General features: G+C 40.0%; 1 protein-coding gene across 5 annotated transcripts in view; it reads left to right on the forward strand.

The window, feature by feature from the left end:
• LOC135305114 (uncharacterized) overlaps positions 1–12,233 on the forward strand; it is a 494,456-nt gene that overhangs the window by 286,669 nt on the left and 195,554 nt on the right. Inside the window, exon 1 of one of the 5 annotated variants that reach the window (XR_010366404.1) lies at positions 9,057–9,327. The exons of the other annotated variants lie outside the window; for them this stretch is intronic. The gene's annotated coding sequence lies outside the window, so the exon portion shown is untranslated. Of the gene's footprint in view, positions 1–9,056; positions 9,328–12,233 lie in introns of those variants that run through there. 5 annotated transcript variants of the gene reach the window in all.

A 12,233-nucleotide genomic window follows, 5' to 3' on the forward strand; every position in this document is an offset into this window, starting at 1 on the left:
TTATTGTGGCTGTACTTGCTACATTCAACTTATATGTGAATGCATAGGACCCATATGTAAGAGATAGGCTTTTTTGAGAAGCAGGCAAGGAAACTTTGGATGCTTTCCTTGTAAGGTTTGGCAGGTAATGAAAGAATAAACCACTTACAGTGCCTTATACCTGAACGTTTTCATGATGTTAATAAGATTTACAGAGGAATTGGTTCTCATTGTTTTTTTGGTTTTTTTTTTTTTTTGCAAATGCATGCTCATCCCAGTTTTGCCCAGGCCTGAATCAAAATGCCAAGCTACCACAAGAAAGCCTAGGCATCACAATACTTTTCCAGCTCAAGTAGCAGCTGAAAGTCTTGTGAGACAGCTTACAGAATTCCAGCTCAAACTTGTAGAACTAAGATGTTTACATAATTTATATGAGGTGGGGCAATATATACATAAGGTGGTTGGCTACAATAATAGCTAAATTTTCAAAGTTGCTCAGCACATGCAGCATTTGTGCTTCAGACCCCTACAGAATGGTGATTTTATCACCATTGCTCCCATGTAACTGTGAGAAGGGGAAAATTATTTTTTTTACTGCCCTGTTACAAGTTTCAAACCATTCTTTCTTTTAGCCCACAAGTGTCACTGCATATCATAATTATTATGACTTAACCTCTCTTGGTGGTATCAATTCAAGGCTTCAAAACCACTCACAATAGTTACCTTCAGGAAGTACTCAAGTATTCACATCAGTTGGAATAAATAATATGACATCTATAGATGTGATGAAGGAACCAAACCCTACCCCTCACCTTCAAAAGGAATGAAGGAATTCTGGTCCCACTAGTGTGTAAACCATATCACTGACAGAAAATGAAGGAGACCTTGATGAATGCTACCAAAAGTTCCTCTGCTGATAAACATTTATGGCTTATCATATGTCCTTCTATTTTTCTAATTCAAACTGTTCTGAACATGAGAAACAGCTTTGTAAAGCTCAGTAGCTTCCAAGGAAAAGGATATCAGTGCTTAAGATCTCCACACTGAAATATTTTGGATGAGAGAGAATAAAAATTTTTCCAGGGCCACTGTCCACAAGGAGATAGGGGTGATAAGCATGTTGTTTACACTTTGATCTTGCTTGAAAGGTCATTAAAAAACACTCACTGACTGTGGGTTGCACACTCCAAAAGCAACAACATGTATTCCAATCTTAAAATACATCAAGATGGAACAAACTTTGGGACTGCCACATATGACAGGGTGCTTCATGAAACTTTGAAACACACTGTTCTTGGAAAACCAAAAGAAAACAACCTGTGAGCTTACAGGACACACATTTTTGAAAGAAAAATCAATTACCATTGTTTTCTAAAATACTTGCTGACCACAAAACAATGATTTCCCATTCCTAGTGGATGAAGTTAGTTCTAAGAACCTACTCTTTCCCATTCTAAAATGCAGCAGAGTACAGCAGTTGTTTCTGAGATTTCCCCACCACAGACTAGTATATTTTAAAAAGAAATAGGGTGCACGTTATGAGGAAATGAAGAGGGCCCAAAACGCCTTTTAATTTATTTTTATAATAAATATCATTAAACAGAATTTTAGAGCCATATATTTTTATTTTGTATGCAATGCTTATAGAAAGGAGCCATTTAATGAATGACTGAACTAAGCAGTTGCTAACAATGGAGTCACTATTTTATTGAAACCTGATAAACTTTCCTGGATGATTTGAGATTTTTTAACAACATTTTTCAAGTCTGAAAAGAAAAAAAATGAAGTCTAATTTTGGCAGAAATGAAAAATTATTTGTTTCAGCTTCATTTGCACATGGAAACCTGTTTCAAACCAATCATGGCTCCACCTCTCACAAACTATTTATTATGTACTATAAAATACATATAACATGTAACATAAAAATTAAATAGAATTGTTCTGGAACCATAGATACAGATTGAAAGTTAATTAAATGAATGCGTGGGGAAAAATCTGTGTGAGATACAGGACTAGGGGTTCCCTGCTGTACCTATTTAATGAAGTCTCATCCTTCTGATGGCTCCTGGACCCAGTCTTCAACACTTCCACAAAAATGTCACAATCTTTATGGGGGAAAAGTGTGGAATGTGCCTTACCCACATCAAGTACACCATTTTACAATTCCAATCCAATTAATTAAGCCTCTATTCTTCATGCATGAATGGCCGTCTCTCAGTTACACACCCAAGGCAAAGCTCCAAGGGGGCCAGGCAGCCAAAAGAGAAGGTACATTCCCAGCTCTCATTTACTTAAATACATATTTTTGGTAAAAACAAAATGTTTAAAATTACTTCAAATAGAAGTGTGTATATTTCTCCAGGGCCAGAGCATCAATAACTTATGTCTCAGGAAAATGAGCTTTTATTATTTTTATTTTTAATGCAGAGTAATAATTAAAGCAGGGAGGAGAGGACAGCCTCCTCTGTGAATGAGAAAATTAGACTCAGTGTGGTGAGATGGGAGGGTAGAAGGAGACTTCTGATGCGTGATTAAATGAAGAGGCAGTATGGTGAGGGCAGATGAGACACAGCACAGTGGGAGTACGGAAAGCAGGGTGAAAGAAATAAACAGCAGACAGGATGTTAAAGTACCATAACCTGACTGCACTCCTGAAGAGTTAAAAATGAACTGATCATCTGTCAGGAAACCACACAAGAGGGGGGTGATGCGATTCTAGTCCAACCTCCCTTGGTAGGAATGCTGCTCTTCTGTGATTAAGGGAGAAGGGTAACTATTTTCTTCTTACTGCACTGTTATTTTTAGCACTCGATTTCTAAATGTGCTTCCTATAGATCATCTGTAATTTCAGTGTTAGAAACAACGATGCTATTTTTTTCTGTAATCGCATGGACTCCTTTCATCTGTGCACTTGTTATTTATGCTGATCAAAACTTCAATTAATTCATTGTATTGTCTGGCCACCCAAGATCCAGCTCAGGAAAGAACTTCCTCAGGTTCTCTTTTCTACTGCAGCTTCACCCCAAAACAAAAGTGCTGTACAAGAAATAGCCAGATGTGCAAAAATTATCAGAACCACCTGGATGTCAACAAGAGGTCACAGACAGGAATGACCTGTTCCAAAACGAGCCACAGTAGTATGGGATGGTGCAGGTCCCTCTTGTTGGTGCCCACCAGACAGTATTACTCTCTACGGGAAGAATCATGTTAGTGCTGCCCAAAGGCAGTGGCTGTCATTGTAAATAGTCAATCATTTCAGTAAAAAACCCCACCATGGGCAGCCTTGCCTTGTCAGAGGGATCTGAGGTGGGGGTTGGAAGTGCCAGGCCTTGCTGGTAGAGTGACATCAGCTCTCCTTTCCTCAGCAATGGTTTCTGCGCCAGTGGGAGCAAAATGCCAGTGCAAGTACGTCCTGGACAGGTGCTATTAGGAGAGGGGATTGTTTCACCTGTTGCAATTGCACCTTGGAACTTTTTTGCACTTTTCTGCAGAGGTGAAATTTTCCAAATGAAATTATATTTTCCAACTGTATTGCAAGTTTGAGGCATTTCACCCATTTACATATCCCTTCAATCTGTCATCATTGATGCTAGAAGGGAAAAACCTGAAATAGAGAGGGGAAAGCTGACAAGTCCTAAAATTAAAAAGTTATTGATTAAGCCATTTGACTTGTTCTTTCATTCCAGTATTGTACTCCAGGAAACAAATGTTTAATTTATTTTGGATAAAGGGATTCAATTTGTGATAATGCCATGGAAATATAATTTCCTTACAAACTCAGATTTCTCATAGGAAAATGTTAATGAGTCTTTTCCATTACATTAAAAATACCATGTACAAGAGCTGGTTGAATAGTGCCCAGACAATGTTTTTGAACATTTGTCAGAATTGTGCTTCGTTCGAGAAAATTCATATCCTATTGTACTATTTACCAACATTTACATGAACAGTTTTTGTTTAGGTAACGGTTGGCTGGTTCCCTAAAAATTATCAGTTCATTCAAAACCAAAGAACAGATACAGTATCAGGTCATTAAATGGCCAAGCACAATCTTCATTGCTAATAATAAATGTTTTACTTTGCAAGCAACTTTTAAGATCAAAATTCTTCATTAAAAATGCAAACGTACTTGATATTATGCAAAGCATAATTTAGGTATTATTCATCTGCAGAAAGAGTATCAATGCCTGTTTGCATTGATAAATGTGATTATTAAATATATTGCCAGAACTCTGACTTGGTCCACAAATACTCATTAAAGGGGAAGAAAATTCAGAACATTATCACAATTCCTTCCCTGCAATTAATTAAACATCATGTCTTGTTGAAGAACATAATTTTTTTTTCTCATTCAGAAATGTTTTATTTTCAAAATGCAAGGAAATAGACATTAGTATTTATCCTATTTTGATGCAATGGCAACATTGCAGTAGTAATCAGAGTACTGCCAGAACTGGGCCTTCGTTGTACGTAGTGCTAGTAAAAGACATTAATTTCATGAAGTACATAACCTAAAGTTATTTCAATAAAATAAATGCTTTTGAAATTGTGAGAACATAGTTCATCAACTCTTCCCTAAATTACTTAGAACAGTTTACCAGCAAGTGCTGCATTCTCTATTAAAATTTGACATATTATAATTTCATAATTAGTGGTTATTTTAGGCTGGAGGAATTACTCTTTGGTTGTTTTTTTTTAATTCTCATCACATTTTTCAAAAAATATTTTACTTTGTTTTTTAAAAAAAGTTTTAAGGATTGAGGGAAAAGCTTCTAAAATGAGATATGAGTCTCACCAATGCAGTAAGTTACACATGAGTCTGTAAAAATTCTAAAACAGTACTATTGAAAGATAGGATTTGTAAAATTTGTCCTAACATGTAAGAGTAGTTTAGATGCCCCATGATAATAATCTGAAAAAATTAAATAACTGATTTTGTAATTATTTTGTTACTGCTAAAACTGATTAGAAAAGAAAAGGACAGTAAAATATCAGTGGTCTCACACAAGGTGGATTTAATAATAAAATATGATTTCAATAAGCAGAGAGGTGGCTTACCCCAGGTTCTAGATTCAGCCATGGGGCTCCTCTCCACATACACCAGGGATGTCACTTCACTCCCTCTGGCCCACGTTAAGCTCCCCAGTTAAGGATGTTCTCTGACCGAACAGCCATGAGCTGCTGTAGAAGGAAGGTGGGCAGGACCAGCAGAAAACAACCAGTACATGTCATTGCATTCTGCTCTGCAGCCTCCTCTGGGAAAGAGAGCTGCTGGATCAAACACAGAACACCTCTAGCAAGCTCCAGTTTATGGCTCACTGTGGGCTGGTCGTTGCTCTCAGTCCAGACTTGCCATGGCCACTCTCCTGTTAGCTTGCAGGGAGGAGGCATCACACCCGCTTCTCTGACATTCTGCTCTACAAAGCAAAAGGAAAATATTTTCCATATCATAGCAACTTTGTTCTCAAGAGCAACAGATCTGGACAAACCCAACCCTAGAACTGAATGAAAGTTCTGGATTCAAATAGTTATTTTGGGTGAAGTTCCAGCTAGGGGCCACATAAACTTGATGATAGTTGCCCGTGCGATCCAATGAAATTCTAGATATAAACCCCCTTAAACACTGAGACAGTTCAGCTTGGTTTTCCTGTGTCTTTCCAGTGAACCCAACAATAGTTCTAAGTTTGTAATGAATTTTAAATTTGGTTGTAAACATTTTCACCATATTTCTTGTGCATTATTTCATTTTCTATGAACTTACTAATTAATTGTTGGGGGTTTTAGTAAATCTGTTGGAGTTTTCTTGTAAAGCTTTTTAGCTATGTTTGTTTTTAGAGCCAATAAATCCTACTGTGTTTTATAAGTCAACAGATTACTCAAGTTAAGATATTTATTAATATGTTGAACTGTGTTGGTGTTTTGTTTTATTTTATTTCTTGAAGAACTGTCATAAAAGTTGTAGATATTCAGTCACATTAATTAAAAAGCACAGTACTCATCAGGTCAAATCAGTAGTTTCCTTTACCTACAATCATCTAAAACATAATTTTATTCCTTTCCTTCTTTTTCACTCAACCTCCTAATATTGTCAGGATTGATGTCATCATTTATCCACTACAGAATGCAAAATTCCCTGGAAACTAATTGATGGGAGGGAGACATTTCCAACAAGAAGCCAAATTTATTTTAGCAATTTTGGGTTTTATAAAAAACAGTATGTTTCATGAAACAGTGCTACCTAATATTTCTTTATGATAGTAGTTTTCTCCTTGTTGACTCGTCCTTCATTCATTCTCCCCCCAAGCAAAATAAGAAAAACAGATTACTGTAAATTTTGGCACAGAAGGATATTTGCATCATTTTCTTAGAAGTCACGTGCTTTGGATTTCCTCTTGTTTATGATATATTGAAATGTCTTCCAGATGTTCTTAATTATAAAAAGTTTTCAGGAAAGCAAAGTAATCCGTAATAAAATTTCCTCTACATTTTTTAAAATAGCCAATAAATTAGTGTACTGTAGCTTATCAAACTGCCACATAATTCTACATTTGACCCCGGCACAGTAAGGTCTGGCATTTCCTTAAGACAGCTAGTTTGGTCAGAGGCAAAGCAGGCTTCCCTGGGCATAGTTTCAGTTCCTCTTGCAAGGGAGAGTGTTCCCTTCCTGGGGCCAGGCCAGCTGGGCGAGTGCTCAGTGGTGCGGGTGGCTCCGACCTCCTGCACAAACACAGCCACCTCTGTGGAAGAAGCAGACGTGTGACACCGGGTATGCCGAAGTTTGGATTCAGGACAGAGACCAAGAGAAAACATTTTAGATGCTTCTTTGTGCTGCTGATGCTGTGCTGCATTAAATTAAATTTGTCCTGCCAAAAGATCTTGCTCTGAGAAACAGGAATTTCAGCCCACATCCTGAAAGACAGCAATACAAAAGAGTAAGCTTGTGCATTTGATTCTAGCTAGGTATAGGAATTCTGTAGCACTCTGAGGTGAATTTGAAGCATTAGAGCTAGGAATATGATATAGAAACTCTAAAAGTGGGAAAGCATACAGCATCGTAATGCTGTCAGAATCAGTTCTCTTTCAGAGGTGAGAAGGGAAGGAATCAAGCAAAAAAGAGGTTTGTCTATTTGGGGGAATATTTTTCCCAGAGTGTCTAAACGCAGCAGGACTTGTAATAAAAGGAAATTACTGTTAATGTAGCTATTCCACTCTTAGGTGGCATAAATGTTGTCTGAATGGTGAAAGTGATCTCTGTTGGCTTGCACCGCTCGAGGCTCTTGCCTTTTCTCACTAATTTTCCTTGAGTACTATTTCATCAGCCAGATTTGCAAGGAACAGTAAATAACCATGCAAAACGCCAAGTTTTTTTTTATTTTATTAAAAGAGTAAAAGCAAATATTTCACCTTGCTATTGAATATATTTGTATTTGTTGTAAAAGCAGCACAGTGCACAATTTGTACTCAGTGACAGAATGCTAAGAAAGATGTTAAGAGAAATTTCCTTTGTATGCCTCTTTAAAACAGTAACTGATGGTAATCTTGCCATGAAACTAGAAAATGACAATCAATGATAAACAAGCTGATTTTTTTTAAAGGCTCATAGAAGTAAGTTAAATGTGATTTAGAGCTTATCTGTGTAAGATTGGTGGAAGGACATGAGAAGGAAGGAGGCAACTACAGACCTCATTACAGTGGAAACAATGGCTGAGAACTTGGATCAAATCTTGAAATGGATATAAAATGCTAGTGCCACCACCCCCCAAAAAAACACCCCCACGAACTATCCCGTGTCTTCAGATGCCAGAATCTGTTGGTTTTCATTCTTGGAGTACTTTAAGAACTATAGACTCATTTATTTCTTGGGAAGAGTCAGGTGGCACTGCCAATGTTGTCTTGTCATCCGTTCCTCCTTTGCCTGCCCTCCATGAATGCTGTTGTCCATACCCAGGCAAAGCTGTCACTGAGACCAAGTGAAGTTTAGGCTTGAGTTCAGCTGAGATGAAGGGTATCACTTACCTAACAACATCTCATCTGCTGCAGTACGTTTCTGAGGTATTTGCCTCATTCTTTTAACGTTAAGGCAGGAAAATCTCTTGCCCTTCTGATGCAGTGGCAGCAAAGACCCTTAAAGACAGCGGTAAGGTTGAGATGAACCACATCTTTAGAAAACAACATATTATTAAATATTTGACTGCATTTGTTTATTATTTGCTAAACACTAGTAGTACCTGTCGTGCTAGAGTTATTGTGGAGTCAGTATAGAGCTGGGTCTCTTCCCTCCTGAATATTTCCCACATAGGGAGTGAGAAAATTACATTGCTAAGGAGAATTTTCATGGGAGACAGAGCAACCTTGGTGATCACAGTCTGATGTCTGGTCTTGCTGTTACCAGCATTAGCAAGATGGGGAGAGAGAATGGAGCTAGGTAAAAACAGCCAAAGCCAAGCCACACATTTTCAATCAATCTGATAAAATTCTTTACTGACTCAAACTTTTGTTAAATCAGCCAGCTGTTACCTAATCATATTCTACAATGAAAAGCTGGTGCTGTAGTGTCCAGTCTTTGTGTATGTGACCAGCAGAGACTAGCAGTCCTGATTTTTTTTTTTTTTATGAAGTTTTGCTTAGATTCCTTTTTATTCAGCTACTCTTTTTTTTCCCCTAGAGCTTTATCTCATTCCCAGGTGGGTGCCCTGCTCCCAAAGGAGTTTCCTGTCTGTCTTGGTTTGAAAGAGAGGCATCTCCCAAGGAAGGTGGGAACCTACCTTGGAATAGAAAATGTGACTCCCTTCCCTCAAAATTATTATAACTCTGAAATTATGGGGCTTTCAGGCAAAATGTGGGTGAAGGAATAAGAGTTCTTTGCTAGTGTGTATATGTACATAACAAGGCAGGCAAACAGCAGCGAACAAGGGCAGACACGCAGTCCACGCGTGCTCTCAGCGGCAGGCGCGTTGCCCTGGCTGCAGTTCCGGCCGCAGCCTGCAGGGGCGCTGCTGGCTCCTGGCCGTGCACGGCAGGAGGATTCCCCCACCAGCAGGGGGCGCCGCGGCCCGAGCTCAGCCCCGTGTCCCTCACAGGGTAATGGCGGGCGGGTCAGCGGAAGGGATGGAAGAGGCTCTTTCTTTACAAACTCACAGCGGGCAGCTGGTCCCAGTGCCCCTCCAGATAGGGAAATGAGCTGTAGCAGGAACCTTGGAAGCAGCAAGGATAGGAGAAGACAGGATGGAACCCCGTGGTGGTGACGAATTCTCCCCACAGTGGCTGCAATCAGTCTCCCCTCCGATGCCGAGAGTGAGAGCGCTAGAAGCTGCACCCAGCCCCTTCCTTCCAGCCTAAAATCTCCAGGTAACTCTGCCCTTCCCAGATAAGAGAGTAGCCAGCTGCACCCTTGTCCCTCCTCTTTCTCCCATCTTTTGTTCTCTTAAGTATGAGTACTTATTGTTTCTTAGCAACAAATGGGAGAAAATTCCCGAAGAGAAATTTAAAAAAAGGAAAGGAAAAATCTTAACCCCCAACACTGTCCCTGCAGGATGTCACTGGCAGAACTGTCCCGCTGAGGGGGAAGTGGTGGCACTGCTCTGCCAAGTGAGAGTGGGTCCTTCTCAGCTGTGATGTGCAGCAGCAGTTTTCAGCAGTGCCTGTCCCATAGGCACAGTTTCACAGACAAACATGGGCAACTGTGCTCCAGCTACGAATGTACAAACCTGTCCTCTTGCAGTGGCCGTGCTGGCCACCCAGGGCCTTGGACCACAGGTGTTTCACAGAGAAACCTGAGGAACTTGTCAGAGAAAAGCTGAGCTACAGGTAGTAGAGAAGGTGTTGCTTTCTCTGGAGGAAGGATTTAAAGTGCTTTCTGGTATTTTTGCTGAGCTAAAGCTGTACAAGCCACATACTCACTGAGGGCAGTGAGGGGAGCAGAGGCAATGCGAGTGTCTTGGTCTCTGGATGTGTTCAGTGGTCTAAAGCACTTAAGAACTGGCATTTATTTTCATTTTTTATTTGCCCTTTACAACTGCAAAAGGCAGTAGAGCAAAGGAGCAATGGGCCCAAGGTCTTCTAGCAGTTTTTGTGGGAGTGCTTTTAAGAGTCCTTAGCCTACCTGTGGGAATAGGGCTGGGGAGGAACTTGTGGGATATTTGCTGTCTGGCTCATCCATCAAGGAGTGTTTATTTGTTCATTATTTGCTTTTATGAAGATTGTATGGACTGCGCATGCAGTTCCTCACTGCTCAGTCTTTGTTCAGGGTTTACAAGCCATGACTTGATGGCAGTACAGCAGCATAGCCTGCCTCCTGCTCTTGGAGCTCCTGGTGTACAGCAGGGTGCTGCAGGAGACACTGTAAGAACAAGACACAGCACTGTGCCGTTGTAGACACAGTTTTGCACTTTTTGGTTTGTTGGGTGGGTTTTTTCTTTATTTAAATGTGTTGAAGTGTATAAATAGGACTTTGATATTTCCATTGCACTGTACTAGAAAAGCAATTGCATTAAGGGGATTGTCCACACAAAATGACAAAATTGCATGCTGGTGTAGCTTTCTGTGTGCATGAAATTTTTGTTAAAAAGAAACAAAGACGAATACAAGAGTTGAAAGGAGTCACCCAGGAGGACTTCAGAGGTACAAGGATGGACTGAGGAAAGGTAAAGCCCCTGGGGACTTGGATCTCGTAAAGGGTGGCAAGAAAGGCTCCTGCAGGTGCATTATCAGCACAAAGGTAAAAGCAAATGTGGGCCCCCTGCTCAGGAGGGTATGAAGGATAAAGAGCCAGGCTCTTCTCAAAACCATGCAGGCAAAAAAACAAGTGACAAAAGGTATAAACTGAAATACAGAAAATTCCGCTTCAATGTAAAAAGAAAGTGTTTTTAATTGTAAGGGTGAATGAGCACTGAAACAGATTGCCATGAAATGTTGTGGAGTCTCTGTCCTTGGAGACATTCAAAACTGGACAAGACACAGCCATGAGCAACCTGTTCTTGTTGAGCCAACTTTGAGCAGGGGTTTGAACTGAGCAGTCTCCAAAGGTGCCCTCCAGCCTCAATAATTTTGTAACTCTGTGAAATTCTATAATTTGCAATTTTAACAAATTGCTGTACTAACACTTTGGACTAAATTAATTTCTCTGTAAATCAATTGAGTATTTGTTATCAAAACTCTGTCAACTTAATTTCACCTAGACCTAAGTGTTCCATAAACCTTTTATTGAATCAGAGGTCAACAGTAATGTGTGCAGCTTTTGATTCCAATGAAATCGACCTGTGGGGTTTTTTTTAATAAATAAATAGTCTTTTCTGAGAGTGAAACTGGCTGGAAGCAAAAGTGAAACTTGCTTTATTGCTTTTCATTGTTCAAACTGGGAGAAACAGCAAAAGTAAATGGAGGTCATAGGTAGTTCTAAGTAAATTGAATTAAAAATATTAATTTGTTTACCATAGCAACGCCACTTCCAGTAATATGATGAAGAAATTAGAGTGTTTACTGTTACACTTATTACATTGGCACAGCCCTTTTGATCTTTTGTTTGAGCTTTCTGTAGCTTTTCTTCTTTTTATCACTATTCCCTTACCCAGCTCCAGTACTTCATGGTTGTAAATACCTGTAAGATGCAAGTTGCTGTAATTTGTGGCTGTAAGAGGTTGACTTGTGTAAATTATGCAAAGAAAGGGAGTAATTTACTTTGGAATGAATGCAGCCCTGTGCTGTCATTGGCTCCAGGAAGGATGCTCATTTGTGCCCATGTGTGCTGAGAAGGGTGAAGGCTGAGTTAAAGCAGATCAGGCCTGCTTTATTTTACACACTCCTGTTGTCTGTTTTGCTGAAAATTCTGCCTGATCCTGCAGTCCGTTTGTGTTGCTGGGTTCCTAACCTGCACACATTTCTTCTGCAGCTTACACCCATGAGAGCCACCTTCCTGCACTTCCAGCAGCTGCTGGCCATGAGCAGTGCTTGACTCCTGGGAACCAGGACCTGCTTTGCCACCCCTTGCTTTGGTTGGGCTCATTTTAGGTAGCACATTCTGCAGTGCAGGTTAAATTAATGTATATTGCATAGACTAGTGATACTTCGTGGACTTAGAGAGAATCCTGCCCACCAGGCATCTCCCCAGCTGGGTGTGGATAGCTGACAGCAGTTCTTAATCACTCCTAAACTGAAATAGAAGAGGTCTGTGACCCTCTGCATTCCTTACACAGTGTACCAGACTGTGCCTCTGTGCAGTTCCTTTGGTTGCAAGCTTCCTCCATGCTCTTTATACA

This window comes from Passer domesticus, chromosome 7 (assembly GCF_036417665.1).
Source record: "Passer domesticus isolate bPasDom1 chromosome 7, bPasDom1.hap1, whole genome shotgun sequence".
Taxonomy (NCBI): domain Eukaryota; kingdom Metazoa; phylum Chordata; class Aves; order Passeriformes; family Passeridae; genus Passer; species Passer domesticus.